This window comes from Lactuca saligna, chromosome 5 (genome assembly GCF_052625555.1).
Source record: "Lactuca saligna cultivar CGN05327 chromosome 5, ASM5262555v1, whole genome shotgun sequence".
Classification (NCBI taxonomy): Eukaryota; Viridiplantae; Streptophyta; class Magnoliopsida; order Asterales; family Asteraceae; genus Lactuca; species Lactuca saligna.
Genome location: NC_136421.1, coordinates 73,643,573 through 73,657,820, shown reverse-complemented (window position 1 = coordinate 73,657,820; position 14,248 = coordinate 73,643,573).

The window sequence follows — 14,248 nt, the reverse complement described above, 5'->3', positions numbered from 1 at the left end:
GACACCCCACACCTTGCTGCTAGCTACAGTTGGACCTGCAGGTCTACGGGTGACAAATGTCATTTCATTTTTCGCGACACTGAGAACGTCGTGGCAGGTTCACATAGTCATAGTATGATTATAACGGCTCACATAGGGAACAATCCATAAGTTTACGGGATTTTATTTTTAAAACCTAAATGAGTTTTATGTCGATTTAAAATCACCTTTTATCTCTATGGGTACAAATACAAAGTACCGGGTCTCTATACAAAAAGGGGTACAAATACAAAGTGCCGGGTCTCTATACAAAGCTATTATGATATTAAAACTACACATCCTCTAAAATTGTTAGACTTCAACTATAGTCGCTGAGCGTATATGTTGAGTCATATAAGAATTTAGTCTTGATTGGCCTAGAATTGGTGGTGCCCGCCTCATCTCCTGTTCCTCGTTGGGTTGTGGACCTAGGGCAGACCCACTATATTCAACGTTTTATCTAAGTTAAGCCTTATATAACTTTATATGTTGGACGATTATAGAGGAACTCTACGGATTACTCTAGGGTTCATTACAGCATCATGTAGGATTATTTCTATTCATACTTAACTAAGAAAATATTGGATTTTCTGGAAATCAAACTAAATCGATTTTACAAGGAAAAACGGTTTCTACTTCAAACAAAACTCTTATGAACTCACCAACCTTTGTGTTGACACTCTTTAAAACTACTTGTATTCTCAGGAAATCAGTGAAACAGGAAAACTTCATCGCTTTGAGGATGGGGCGCTAAACCGTCAACAATTTATTTTGTCATCATAATGTAATTGCTTTTGAAACATGTAAACATATACTTTGGTGTAACTTTTGCAATTATATTTGTGTTGGTTGTATTTACTTTGAGCACTATTATACGCGTTGTTGTGATACTGTACATGAAGTCCTCCACCCCCAGACGTTTCCGCCATCCTTGGTTTGGGGGTGTGACATATTGGTATCAGAGCATTGTTTATAGTGAACTAAGTATATCGAACCACCTAAGATATACAAACTATAAATGCATTGGGACTAAGGTCTCTGATTTTAAGATTTCAAAACCACTATACCTTTAAGAATAAATAACTTTTGTTAAAAGTATACATGCATGCATACATACTAAGGTCAGCATCATTTTAGGACAAAACAAAAGTAATGATTGTTGGATATCACAGTTAAGCCTGGGGATGTATGATCAGTCTTGGGAATAGCATAGCCTGATCAACTATGCTGGTCCGAGGAGTGATTAGCATATGCCCAAGAATGGTTGTGATGTGGCAACAAGTCTAAAAACTTACCAACACTACCACAATGGAATACCATAGGGGTATTTTGGCATTATTAAAAATTACATCTGCAAGAACTAAATAGATCTTTATCAATAGGTCAATAGTTGCTTAGTGGATACATTAAAATTTTATGTATCCAGGACGTCATAGACTTAGAATCTGTGGATCTTTGCTCTACTTCCTGTTCTCGTTGGATTGGGGATTTAGAGTTAGGGTCGCTTATTCGAAGGTCTATCCTGTCCCGAATACATATAATTAGTATGCACTAAACAATTTGTTGAAGTACCTGATAAAGATCATCGTATAATTAGCAAATTAGTACGTTTGCTTAATCATTTCTTATATCCCCATTTCTCGCGAAGATATCATGGCTGGATTCCACCCACACGACGACCCGTACTACCCTAACCACTACAATACCAAATGGCTCGGAGAGGAGCCAGAGAATGATTACCCAACCCCTGTAGATGGTCACCAAGCTGAAGGCTATGCTGATGGTTCTGACTCCGACCCTGAAGTGGAGAACTTAACCCCGATGACTCTTGTTCCGAATCCCAACCCTTGACCGGCTTTCAAGGCCCGATGCCTCCTTGGGTAGAGTGCTTGGAAACCTGGATGCAAGGAACAAGACCAACATATGTCGTTTAATAGAGAACGAAGCTTCTACAACATAAACGAAGGAAACTCAGCAGATAAAATTTTTCCAATCCTAGTCTATAGAGTTGCCCGAAACGAGATTCAGGGTAGAACAACTCTCCATAGTATCGCAGAGGTTGATGCAAATAACGAGAATACATGCGATCCGCACCAATCGCCTTGAGCACACTCGCGAAAAATCTAAGAGAGACCACAAAACCCACTAACTCGTGAAGTTCATTAATATGGACTTCCTTTATGAATTATATATAAGGAATTCTTAAATCGAAGAATAACGCAGGAAAAATCAAATTCTATAACAACTGACTTGTCTTTACTAGTAGGAACTTACCATCTGATCAGTTTTCCTTTTTACAAACTCATGACAGAACGATGCCACCAAGGAAAAGACCCAGACCTTCGGGCAGCACAACGCCACCACCTCCAACGCCACCTCCCCAGTTTGATCCTGAAATGTTCCAAGCTGCAGTGACAGCAGCCGTGGTAGCTGCAATGTCACAAATTGGCACAAATAGCAATGGTGGTGCTGGATCTGGAGCCACAAACCCTAACCACGGGGATAGTGCAGGACGCACAAGGGAATGCACTTACAAGGACTTCACAAATGGCAAACCCGATTCCTTTGATGGAAGAGGGGGTGTCCTCGCACTAATTCAATGGTTCGAAAGGACCGAAGCAATCTTTGAGATTTGTGCTTGCCCCGAAGCGAGCAAAGTCAAGTACGCGACATTCACCTTCATCGGAAGAGCTCTCACTTGGTGGAACGGCAAAGTTAAGTCGCTTACGCTTGCAGTGGCTAACTCGTTAAGTTGGGAGGACCTAAAGAAGATGATGTTGAAGGAATATTGCCCAAGAGGTGAAGTGCAAAAGCTGGAGCAAGAGCTATGGAATCTCCGAATGGCAGGCTCCGACCTTACAACTTACACCAACCGATTTTGTGATCTAGCACTCCTTTGTCCCGCTATGGTCACCCCGGAAGACAAAAAGTTGGAGCGTTACCTCTGGGGATTGTCCCCCGAAATTCAAGATAGCGTGCTCGCCTCAAGACCAACTACCTTCGACAGCGCCAAGGAGTTAGCACAACAACTCATTGACCATCATGCCCACCATGACACTATGACAACCACCCTTACCCAAGCAAGAGGAGGGAACAACGAAAGAAAGTTTTGGGACAGCAAGAAGGACCAATCAACCCAAGGCCTCGCTAGGAAGCAACAGATCCTTGCTGTTCATGCTGCCACAACCCTCACCACACCAACTCCCATGAAACCATACGCTGGAACACTTCCAAAATGCAACAAGTGTAACTTCCATCACACTGGGGCATGCCGAAAGATGCATTGCAAAAACTGCGACAGAGAGGGGCACCCTGCTCGTTTCTGTAAGGCACCAGCACGACCTATCAACCAGGTACCCGGCTCTGGAACAAGCCCAACCTGTTACGAGTGTGGAGAAACGGGACACTTTAAAAGGGAATGCCCAAGAACAAGAGATGCTGGTGGTGGCGAGAGGGTGTTTGCAATCACCGAGGGAGAAACCACTCCGGAACTGCCCGCAAATATCAGTACGTGTTTCTAACATCGACATTTAAATCCCGAATTTCTTTATATGATAAATATAGCATCGATTAAAGCATGCATAGTAGTAATCATGTGACATCGGGCGAGTTATTCCTCGCCATAATCAAATTCTTGTACTACGAAAAGTCATCCCCATCTTTCCTCTAAATTCCTGGATCCCCATTCGAAGTGCAAATTTCGGGACGAAATTCCCTTTAACGGGGGGATGATGTGACAACCGTCATATTCGGGTCAATTTGTGACAATCGTCAATCTTGAGTCAAGTCAGGTCATCAAGTCAAGCCGGTCAACTCTATTAAACCTTGTGTATTAGGTCGATGAATCGATAAAGCAAGAACATATGAGTTTTTGATTCGCAATTGGATTGATGATTGAGGGATGATTCATGAAGAAAAACGCGAAGTCAAGGACTATGAAATTGTTGGTTGCAAGAATTTAAAAACTCGATTGTGGAGTTGTTGATGCTCATTTTGCGAAAGTAAAACAATCGAGTGTTCGCATCTATGAATCAATTTGAAGTCAATTGGCTTAATATTCGCATATGGGTTCAACATATGAAAATTTTGATTTCGCAAGTTTAGAGTTCAAGAACTAAACTGTGTTCGCATCTGGAATGAAAAATTTTGTGAATCGCATTTGATTAATTAGGTTAAAATGCGAAGGGATGCGAAGGGTGTAAGAATGAAAATGCGAAGGTGATTAATGCGAAGGGATGCGAAGGGTGTAAGAATGAAAATGCGAAGGTGATTAATGCGAAGGGATGCGAAGGGTGTAAGAATGAAAATGCGAAGGTGATTAATGCGAAGGGATGCGAAGGGTGTAAGAATGAAAATGCGAAGGTGATTAATGCGAAGGGATGCGAAGGATGTAAGAATGAAAATGCGAAGGTGATTAATGCGAAGGGATGCGAAGGGTGTAAGAATGAAGATGCGAAGTATTTCACAGTAGAATGCGAATTGGGGAAGAAAACAGAAGATTTCAAATATTGTCCCTGGAGTTTCGCATTTTTGGAAATAAATACTCAACTTCGCAAATGGGGGTCATAAAATGATGAAATTGCAGAATTTTTAAAGAGATACACACACGTAGACAACCACACATATATTTAGAAAATTAAACTAAAAAAAAATGGGATATAGACTATTATAAGACATTGTTCTTGACTTTTGAGTCCAAAGACGTATGATCTGAACTTTAATTGTGAAATCGTCCTTGATTGAGTCAATTTCCTGTATAGGAGTAATATATTCCATTGTGCCTTGCAAGTTAAAAAAATAAAAAAAAAAATCAAAGTCACAAGCAACCACCCCACACCCACTCTATGACCAGCCATACCTCCCCACCTTACCTATGTCACTTCAATGTTCCCTTACACTCAAATTTCACTCACTCCCACGTTTTTGAGCTGGAACAATCAACCACACTCCTCATTTTCTCTCATTTCTCTCATTCCACTAAGTAACAAACATCACTTTTTCTCTCAAACTCTTCTACACAAATTTTCGAGATCCAAGGCTGGATTCAAGTGTTCTTCCACACTTAGTAAGTAAAAATTCATCCTCCCTATTATTATTTCACTTCATTCTACTCAAATCTTTGGTTGCTTACACAAACTCCCTAACTATGATGTTAGATTCTCGAAAACCTTCAAGGCATCTCCAAGTGTTCTTGAATTAAACACTTCCATTCTTCAACAATCATCTACTGAAATCACTCAAGGTGAGTTCATACCCCTACGTTTTCATGTTTTCTCAAGTTTTCAGGGGGAGAATACAAGTTAAAACACTAAGAACATAACTAAATTTCTCTAACAGCCTTCATCAGAAAAGTTCAACTCCATTCACGGACTGTTTTGGGCATCTTAAATATTTTTGTTTTCAAAACTGTACAAGGTGCAAATAGTTCAAGTTTTTAGCTTTAAAATGGCTACTTGCACATCTCCATACGATTTTTCTACAATTTATGGCGATTTTTACAAAACTGCCTATCACTTCAAACAACAATCCGGACCAGTCTGTGATTATGGACTTTTTCACCCAAGTTAGAGGTCATTATAAATTGTGATAAAAATTATGAGCAAACTACACACATTTTGTGAACTCTCAGAATTTACGGATCTAGTTTTCGACTTCGTATGATTTTTCTATGATTTTTCCAAAACAGGGCAGAATTGCTAAATTTTACCAACAACATGTAAATATCATAACACTTTGTATTATGTTGAGCAAAGTGTATAATCATAAGTTTTAATGTTTGAATGTGTTTCCTAGTTAGTTTATCATTATGAACTGAAACTAAGACATTCATATTAAATATTATCCATTCATTTTGGAACACGTATTATTTAACTATAAAAAGTATAGTTTGAATATATTTATAACACTAATACATTTCCATAGAAGGGTTCATACATATTATACACATTTTAGATAAACTATAATAGGTATAGTTTATGATACATCACTCTACGCACTCGTACCAGAAGTGTACATTCATATAAGAAAGATTTCTATTCGCACACATTTCACGTAAGTTAATCTATGGTTTGATAAATTCACAACACTAATACATTTCCATAAAAGGATTCATACATATTACATACATTTTAGATAAACTATAATAGGTATAGTTTATGATACATCACTCTACGCACTCGTACAAAAAGGGTACATTCATACAAGAAAGATTTATATTCACACACATTTCAAGTAAACTTGTTATCCTATATTGTGAGTTTCTCTATTTTTCTCTCTCTCTCTCTCTCTCCCCGTACGTCCGAGTGCGGGATATAATTCCTGGTAGTTATAATCAGAATCTCCTTGAGGGAGAACGTGATACTTGTATATAGATCTATATTGGGATTGACACCCCACACCTTGCTGCTAGCTACAGTTGGACCTGCAGGTCTACGGGTGACAAATGTCATTTCATTTTTCGCGACACTGAGAACGTCGTGGCAGGTTCACATAGTCATAGTATGATTATAACGGCTCACATAGGGAACAATCCATAAGTTTACGGGATTTTATTTTTAAAACCTAAATGAGTTTTATGTCGATTTAAAATCACCTTTTATCTCTATGGGTACAAATACAAAGTACCGGGTCTCTATACAAAAAGGGGTACAAATACAAAGTGTCGGGTCTCTATACAAAGCTATTATGATATTAAAACTACACATCCTCTAAAATTGTTAGACTTCAACTATAGTCGCTGAGCGTATATGTTGAGTCATATAAGAATTTAGTCTTGATTGGCCTAGAATTGGTGGTGCCCGCCTCATCTCCTGTTCCTCGTTGGGTTGTGGACCTAGGGCAGACCCACTATATTCAACGTTTTATCTAAGTTAAGCCTTATATAACTTTATATGTTGGACGATTATAGAGGAACTCTACGGATTACTCTAGGGTTCATTACAGCATCATGTAGGATTATTTCTATTCATACTTAACTAAGAAAATATTGGATTTTCTGGAAATCAAACTAAATCGATTTTACAAGGAAAAACGGTTTCTACTTCAAACAAAACTCTTATGAACTCACCAACCTTTGTGTTGACACTCTTTAAAACTACTTGTATTCTCAGGAAATCAGTGAAACAGGAAAACTTCATCGCTTTGAGGATGGGGCGCTAAACCGTCAACAATTTATTTTGTCATCATAATGTAATTGCTTTTGAAACATGTAAACATATACTTTGGTGTAACTTTTGCAATTATATTTGTGTTGGTTGTATTTACTTTGAGCACTATTATACGCGTTGTTGTGATACTGTACATGAAGTCCTCCACCCCCAGACGTTTCCGCCATCCTTGGTTTGGGGGTGTGACAATGCACTTACGCTTTTCCGATGGGATTTCCTAGAGCGTTTTTGGACTCAAGTTATAGTCTATTATTTAATTTCACACTCGAAATAATTCTTACGAAAATATTCACAAAAATCGCAAAAACGGACACCGCGAGCCGTTTAGACACAACTTCAAATGCAATTTTCCGGAGTTCCGTAACTCCAAAAATTAATCCGTTCAGGTTTCAGGAATCCTGGAATTACCCTCTTTCATAAGAAATTTTTGAAAATGCAATCCAATGTTGGGATCTCGATTCATCAATTTATATGTGTTTTAGACAAGTTAAAGTATTAAACTACCTTGTGGGACCGACTAAGCTTATGAACACCAATTTCAAGCTCATTCTTTGCTCATCAACTTTGCTCATGTGACAACAACCTTCTCCATTCCTTTCTTCTTCATCTTGAGTGCAAGCTTCCCCAATCAAGTACAAGCATGGTGATTGAAGTATGGGGCTTCTCCTTTATTAGTGTATACCCTTACACGATAAATAGAGCCTCATATCACCTCCAAAATCACACCTCAATCTTTAGCTTCTCTCCCCTCACTCTTGATCTCTATCTCTCTAACAATCTCTCCCAAAATCTCTCTATCTCCCTCTATGTCACCTTGAAGATCATCACCCTAAAACACCACAAACAACCACCATTAGACACCATAGTACCACATTGTGGTCATCATTAGATCAACAAACATCCCCTCATCCCTCTCTACCTTTTCCTCATTGAAATCAGCAAGAGAAGTGTAGACGAAAAGTAAGATATCTGACGTTGGCCACCTTACTGCCTCACCAGAAAACAAGTTGTCGTTGTCATGATACACCACCTCCAGCCACTTCGTTTGTTTCTAGGTACTCACAAGTCAGTGCTTAACATTTTTCATTCTTTGTGTTTTCCATTTCAACAAACGGTTTGAGCTCCACAAATCCATTTGTGCATGTGTGTGTTTTGCATCCAATATCGACATGACTAGGAGGGTGATGCCTCCTGATCAAATCCAATGCACATATTTTGGACAAACTTTGTTTCCAAATTAATTCCCCATACCAAATTTCAATTTTCTTAACATTTTTTGTTCTAATTAATTTAAACCTTCATTTATTTATTCACAAATGGTCCCTCCTTGGAAACGTCTTACAAATCAAATCCTAAACTCTAAACCGGGGTGTATATGTTCCATATTGGTCCCCCATTTGGAAATCATATCTATAATTTTGTCCAACTAAGTTATTTAATTTACATAATGGACCCTATACCTTGGATATTTACCAAACTACACCTCAAATATTAATTATATTAATATTTCCTAGGAAATGAAAACAATCGTGGAGATTTTGACCTCGCGACAACACATCCCAGTTTTCAAAAAGACTCGATAACCGCTCATTAAGGTGAGTATTACGGGCCCACTTTTACATATTTTTTTGGGGGGATTACATGTAGTACTTGTATATCTAGTATATATCTATTTTCTAAATACTTTATTTAAGAGTAAATTACACGAATGGTCCCTATGGTTTGGGGTAATTTACGCGTTTGGTCCCTAACTTATTTTTTTAACTCGGAAGGTCCCTAATGTTTGTTTTTGTCATGTGCTTGGTCCCTACTGTTTGGTTTTGTTACGCGTTTGGTCCCTGCCTTACCTAAAACGACTATTATTTAAATAGAAAAAAATGATGTGGTATGTAAGGTAAGGTGAGATGGATGAGGTTGAGGGTGTGTTTATTTAAATAAATTAAAAAATCAAGGGCAAAATAGTCTTTTTAGGTAAGACAGGGACCAAACGAGTAACAAAAACAAACAGTATGGACCTTCCAAGTTAAAAAAATAAGCTAGGGACCAAACACGTAATTTACCCTACACCATAGGGACCATTCGTGTAATTTACTCTTTATTTAAACAAACAATACCACTATTTTTATGCAATATAATTCACACAAAAATAGTATTTATTACGCTGCTACTTACGGTACGGGGAATATGGTTTGAAGGACCGCACGGGTTGTTGGATTTCAGAACAACTTAACTGTCAAAATGATCATGCCCTCGGTGTTTCATGTATGGCCCTCGTCTGTACATGGTAGTACGTGTACTAAGTAATATTTATCATACAAAATACACAAAAAATTATCATTGTTTTGTGTAATTACTTTACCGGTTTTAGAAATAATTGTTTAAACGATTACATGTTAAGTAAACAAAACCGTTTTAAACCTCAACAGCTTTATATGTTATGTTGTTAAGATAATACAACTAATAAAAATAACATATAAGTTCCGACAAAATTTTTGCTATGACTGTATATCCGGTTATCAACTTAGTAATGTAATTATACCTCATAGGTATACAAAAATATATAAGTTTATATATTTATACGAGTGATAAAGCTCGTATCTTAGGCTCGTTTATGTGCTTGTACTCAAAGTTTTATCAACTATTTAAACAAGTATCGTACTCTTCAATGTGTACGCTTATCAAATATACTTGTCAACTATATGTTTAACCGTATCTGCGGTTGTGAAGTACAACCTTGGAAGATAACTATATCCGTATATTTGTATGTCTATTTATTCATATATGTTGTTGTCAAATACAACCTTAACCAATAACCTTACCTGTATGTTTGTTAATCCGTTAACCGTACCAATTCGTTATTATAAACTTGACTAGATACTTATAGTTTGTATGTTTATCCGCACCATTCCTATAAACTTGACTAGATTATTATTACCTAGAAACCATACTTTATATGTCTATCCGTAAAAATTCGTTACTATAAACTGGAATAGACTTTTACTACCTAGCAACCATGGTTTATATTTCTATCTTTATCAAACATTCTTCCAAACACAATTTTCTTACAAAGGCAAAACTTTTTATACTTTTTTAAAAGTATTATACTACGGTTAAGCAGAAATCATGTGACACTCACCAACCTTTGTGTTAACCCTCAAACTTACATGTATTCTCAGGGGATCCTTAGACAGGCTTTCAGATGGAATATTTGTCGTGGATTTCAGAAAACTTAGCTATCTAGTTTTTAGTTATCTTCCTACTTGTTTAAGGCAACTACTATCTATTATTACTTGTAAGAACCTTGTATTCAAAACTTAATGATGGAATATAAATGTTGTTTTGTTTATCATTGTACTTGTGCTATATATTCAGTTTATCTGTGATCCATGAACTTAGTCACACTCCCGACACGTTTCGACTTGGCCGAGGGTGTGACAAACCATTATAAAAAGAATTAATAGAACCAATTTCATAATCAAATGAAAATCTAAAACCTTGTTTGTACAAACCATGAAAGGAAATAATATTTCTCGCCATATCAGGCGAGTAGCAGCAGTTATTCAAATCTAATTCTAACCCACTACTAAGCAATAAAGAATAAACTCCAATCTTGGTGACATGCGACATTTTCATATTTCCCATGATCAAGTTCATCTTCTTGTGCTTAACATCGCTACTTCTTTTTAGTACCTACAAATTAGAACAAATGTGACAACCACAACCTGTATCAAGGAACAAAAAAAAAAAGAATGTGATGAGTTATTAGATAGAATAGTATAAATACATGCATGGGTGGGCTTAACCTTCCCATCCTTGACATCTTGCAAGTATTTGGGGCAGCTTTGCTTCCAATGCCCTTTATCATGATAATAGAAATTCTCTTGCTTCCTTAGTATTGGTAGTAGGAGCAGCAGAACCACCTTTGGTTGCACTAGAAGAGGATCCATAAAGAGACTTTCCTTTGTGGCTCTTGGAAGTAGGCTTCCTCTTCTTCCCTTTCACATGTCCAATTTCCAAGATAAGGGCAGTAGCAGTAGGAGTAGTAACAACAAATTTACCTTCGAAACTACTTTCAACAGTCCTTGGAAGGCCTTGAAGCTTGCTAAGAGTAGCCTCTGTAACATCTGGATTTTACCAGGTATCTTGTAAATTTAATTTTGTTGAATTGTAAGGGGGACTCGGCGAGTTGGAGCTCAGACTCGCCGAGTAGGGACGCGGATTTGGGCAATGAAGCGCGCCTGGACTCGGCGAGTCCAGGATATGGACTCGGCGAGTCTGCGCTGTGTAATGAAACCCTAAACTTCCGGGTTTGAGGCCTATTTAAGGGGCCTTATGGCCGTCATTTGTGCTCACCCAACCCTCAGTGAGAGACCCTTGTGCTCTTGAGCGATTTGTGAAGAGAAAGGAGCATTTCTTGACCTTGTGTGTGTTATTTAGCAAGAAGAAGGAGACTCTAGGCAAGAGGAAGCAAAGGAGGTTGCTATTTCGTGGATTTGGGGCTTAGATCATCACTCTAGAGGTATGATCTCGGACTATTTTCTATTTGGTGAAGCATTATGCAATTTAGGGCTTATGATGGTCATTTATGGGATGATTTGGTGCCCATTGGTTCCCTCCTTGAGTTGAGGTTATGGATCTGGACCCATAGAGGTCCAGAGAGTCTCACTCATCAAGCTTTATGTATGACAATGGAGTCCATGACCTTGTGTTGTAGTAAATGAGTCAAAAACATCATATATGGTCATATAGATGTTGTATGTGCATCAAGATTGTAACTTTACGTGCTAAATGAGCTTTGAGGGACTGGATCTATGGATTAATGGACTGGATCTGACCTTTAGAGCAAGATTGAGTCAGTGCATGGCACGGACTCGCCGAGTCCGAAGAACAGACTCGACAAGTAGCATGAATTTTGCCCGACCACACAATGAGTGGCCTCGCCGAGTTGGGGAGGGCGGACTCAGTGAGTCAAGGGGGAGTCAGAATGGATTGGTGGATTGAGTCAAACTGGACTCGCCGAGTTGTTTTGAGACTCGGCGAGTTGAGTCGTGGTGGCCCCACAACTCATGTCAGGTGGAACTCGTCGAGTTGAGTGAATGCTCGACGTGTCAAGGGAGGATTCCAGGGAAATTGGTGTATACGCCCAGACTCGCCGAGTCGCCTTGGTACTCGCCGAGTCCGGTCAGAGTTGACTGTTGACCGTTGACCAGTGTTGACTCCTTTTGATAGTCAACCTTAGAGATATAAAGTGTTAATTAGAATCATATAATGTTATAGGAGGATTAGAGCTCGGAGGATCGAGCACGAGGGATTTCCAGGATTCGTGAGATACCGAGATACACGAGGTGAGTCTTCTCACTATACTTTACCTTGAGTAGGTAACCAGAGTTATGTGATAGAGTATTTGTATGCTATGTATGTTGTGTGTTGTACTGCATGATTTCTATGTGATTTATGTGGTGCATGTTTATCAGAGCTAGAACCTGAGGGTTCACAGAGTTTGGGTGCACGGACCCACAGAGTTATAGCCTAGAGTGGCTAATATGTGTTATACGTGGTATTTTGGGGAACTCACTAAGCCTTGTGCTTACAGTGTTGATGTTATTTGTTTCAGGTACTAGTGATGACCGCGGGAAGGCGCCGGCTTGATCCGTATACACACACGTTCGGAGCTTGATATTATGATCTTGGGATTTTGTACTGTTTTGTTGGATAATTAAAATGGTTGTTTTTATGAATATCGATGGAATTATGTTTTATAAAAATTAAAAAAAATTTGAAATTTTTGGTGTTTCAAATTGGTATCAGAGCCTTGGTTTGAGGGATTCGGGTACACCTTCAGGGGTATTTGAACTCAAACTGAGGAATTGAAGAGATATTTCAAAAGAAAACCAAAATTTTCTAAGAGTAAAAGATTTTCCAAGGAGAAACGTATGTACGATCAGCCAGCGCCCGAACGGTGAATTCCCAAAATACCTTTATATTATGTGATAATTATTATTAATGTGATGTGTTTGCATGCTAGAGTAGGTTAGGTATTGCTAATAGGACTAGAGTGGCCTGTTTTGTGATGCCTTAGCCTAGGGAGGGGTGAGCTGCTATGAGATGCTGAGAGTAATTAGGTAGCAGCTAGGGCTTTGTGTGAGATCTATTTCAAAGTGATTTAAGTATAATAGATTACTTGGGGATTGGGATCCGAAGAGGAAGATTTGGGGTGTGTACTGAGACGGTGCGGACAGTAGTATTGGGCCCGTACTACTGAAAGCACCGGTGCGGTACACAGTCCAAATAAGAATCTTCGGATGCCAAGGATCAAGGAGGGGTGGATTGTCGAATGTAAGAGTGTTCGAGTGAAGTCTAATTATCGCATGTTGTATTTCAGAGGTTGATCATGGTGAGGACACGTCATATGCCAGAGGATGCCGGAGCTAGTGATGAGGAGATTCGACAGATCATTCATGAGGAGGTGGCTGCGGTCATCAGAGCTAAGATACCAGAGATGTTCGGGTCTATTAAGACCGCATTGATTGAGACATTTGACGAGCACTATGCCGCTCTTTCTGAGGCTGCGGTTACAGCGGCTACCGCAGCGATTGCTGCGGCAAGACCCCAGGGAGGTGATGCGACATTGTTTAGGGAGTTCAGCAACACCAAGCCACCAGAGTTTGATGGTACGCAGGATCCGGTGGCAGCTATGAGGTGGATATCTGATATGGAGGGATGCTTCTTCACTTACTCGTCCCTTGAGCATTTGAAGGTTCGGTTCGCGCTGAACCAGCTTCACTTGGGAGCGAAGGACTGGTGGAAGTTTGTGACGGCACACTTCACACCGACTGAGCTTTCGGCAGTGACCTGGGAGAGGTTCACTACCATGTTCCGAGATGAGTACGTTCCTCAGGTGGAGAGGTAGCGTCTGACACAGGAGTTTCTGACCCTCAAGAAGGGTACCGAGTCAGTTACAACGATTACGAGGATGTTTCATGAGAGGGCGATGTTCTGCCCTGAGCACGTGTCCACCGAGCAGGCATGTATGAGCCGTTACCTGAGCATTCTGAGACGGAAGA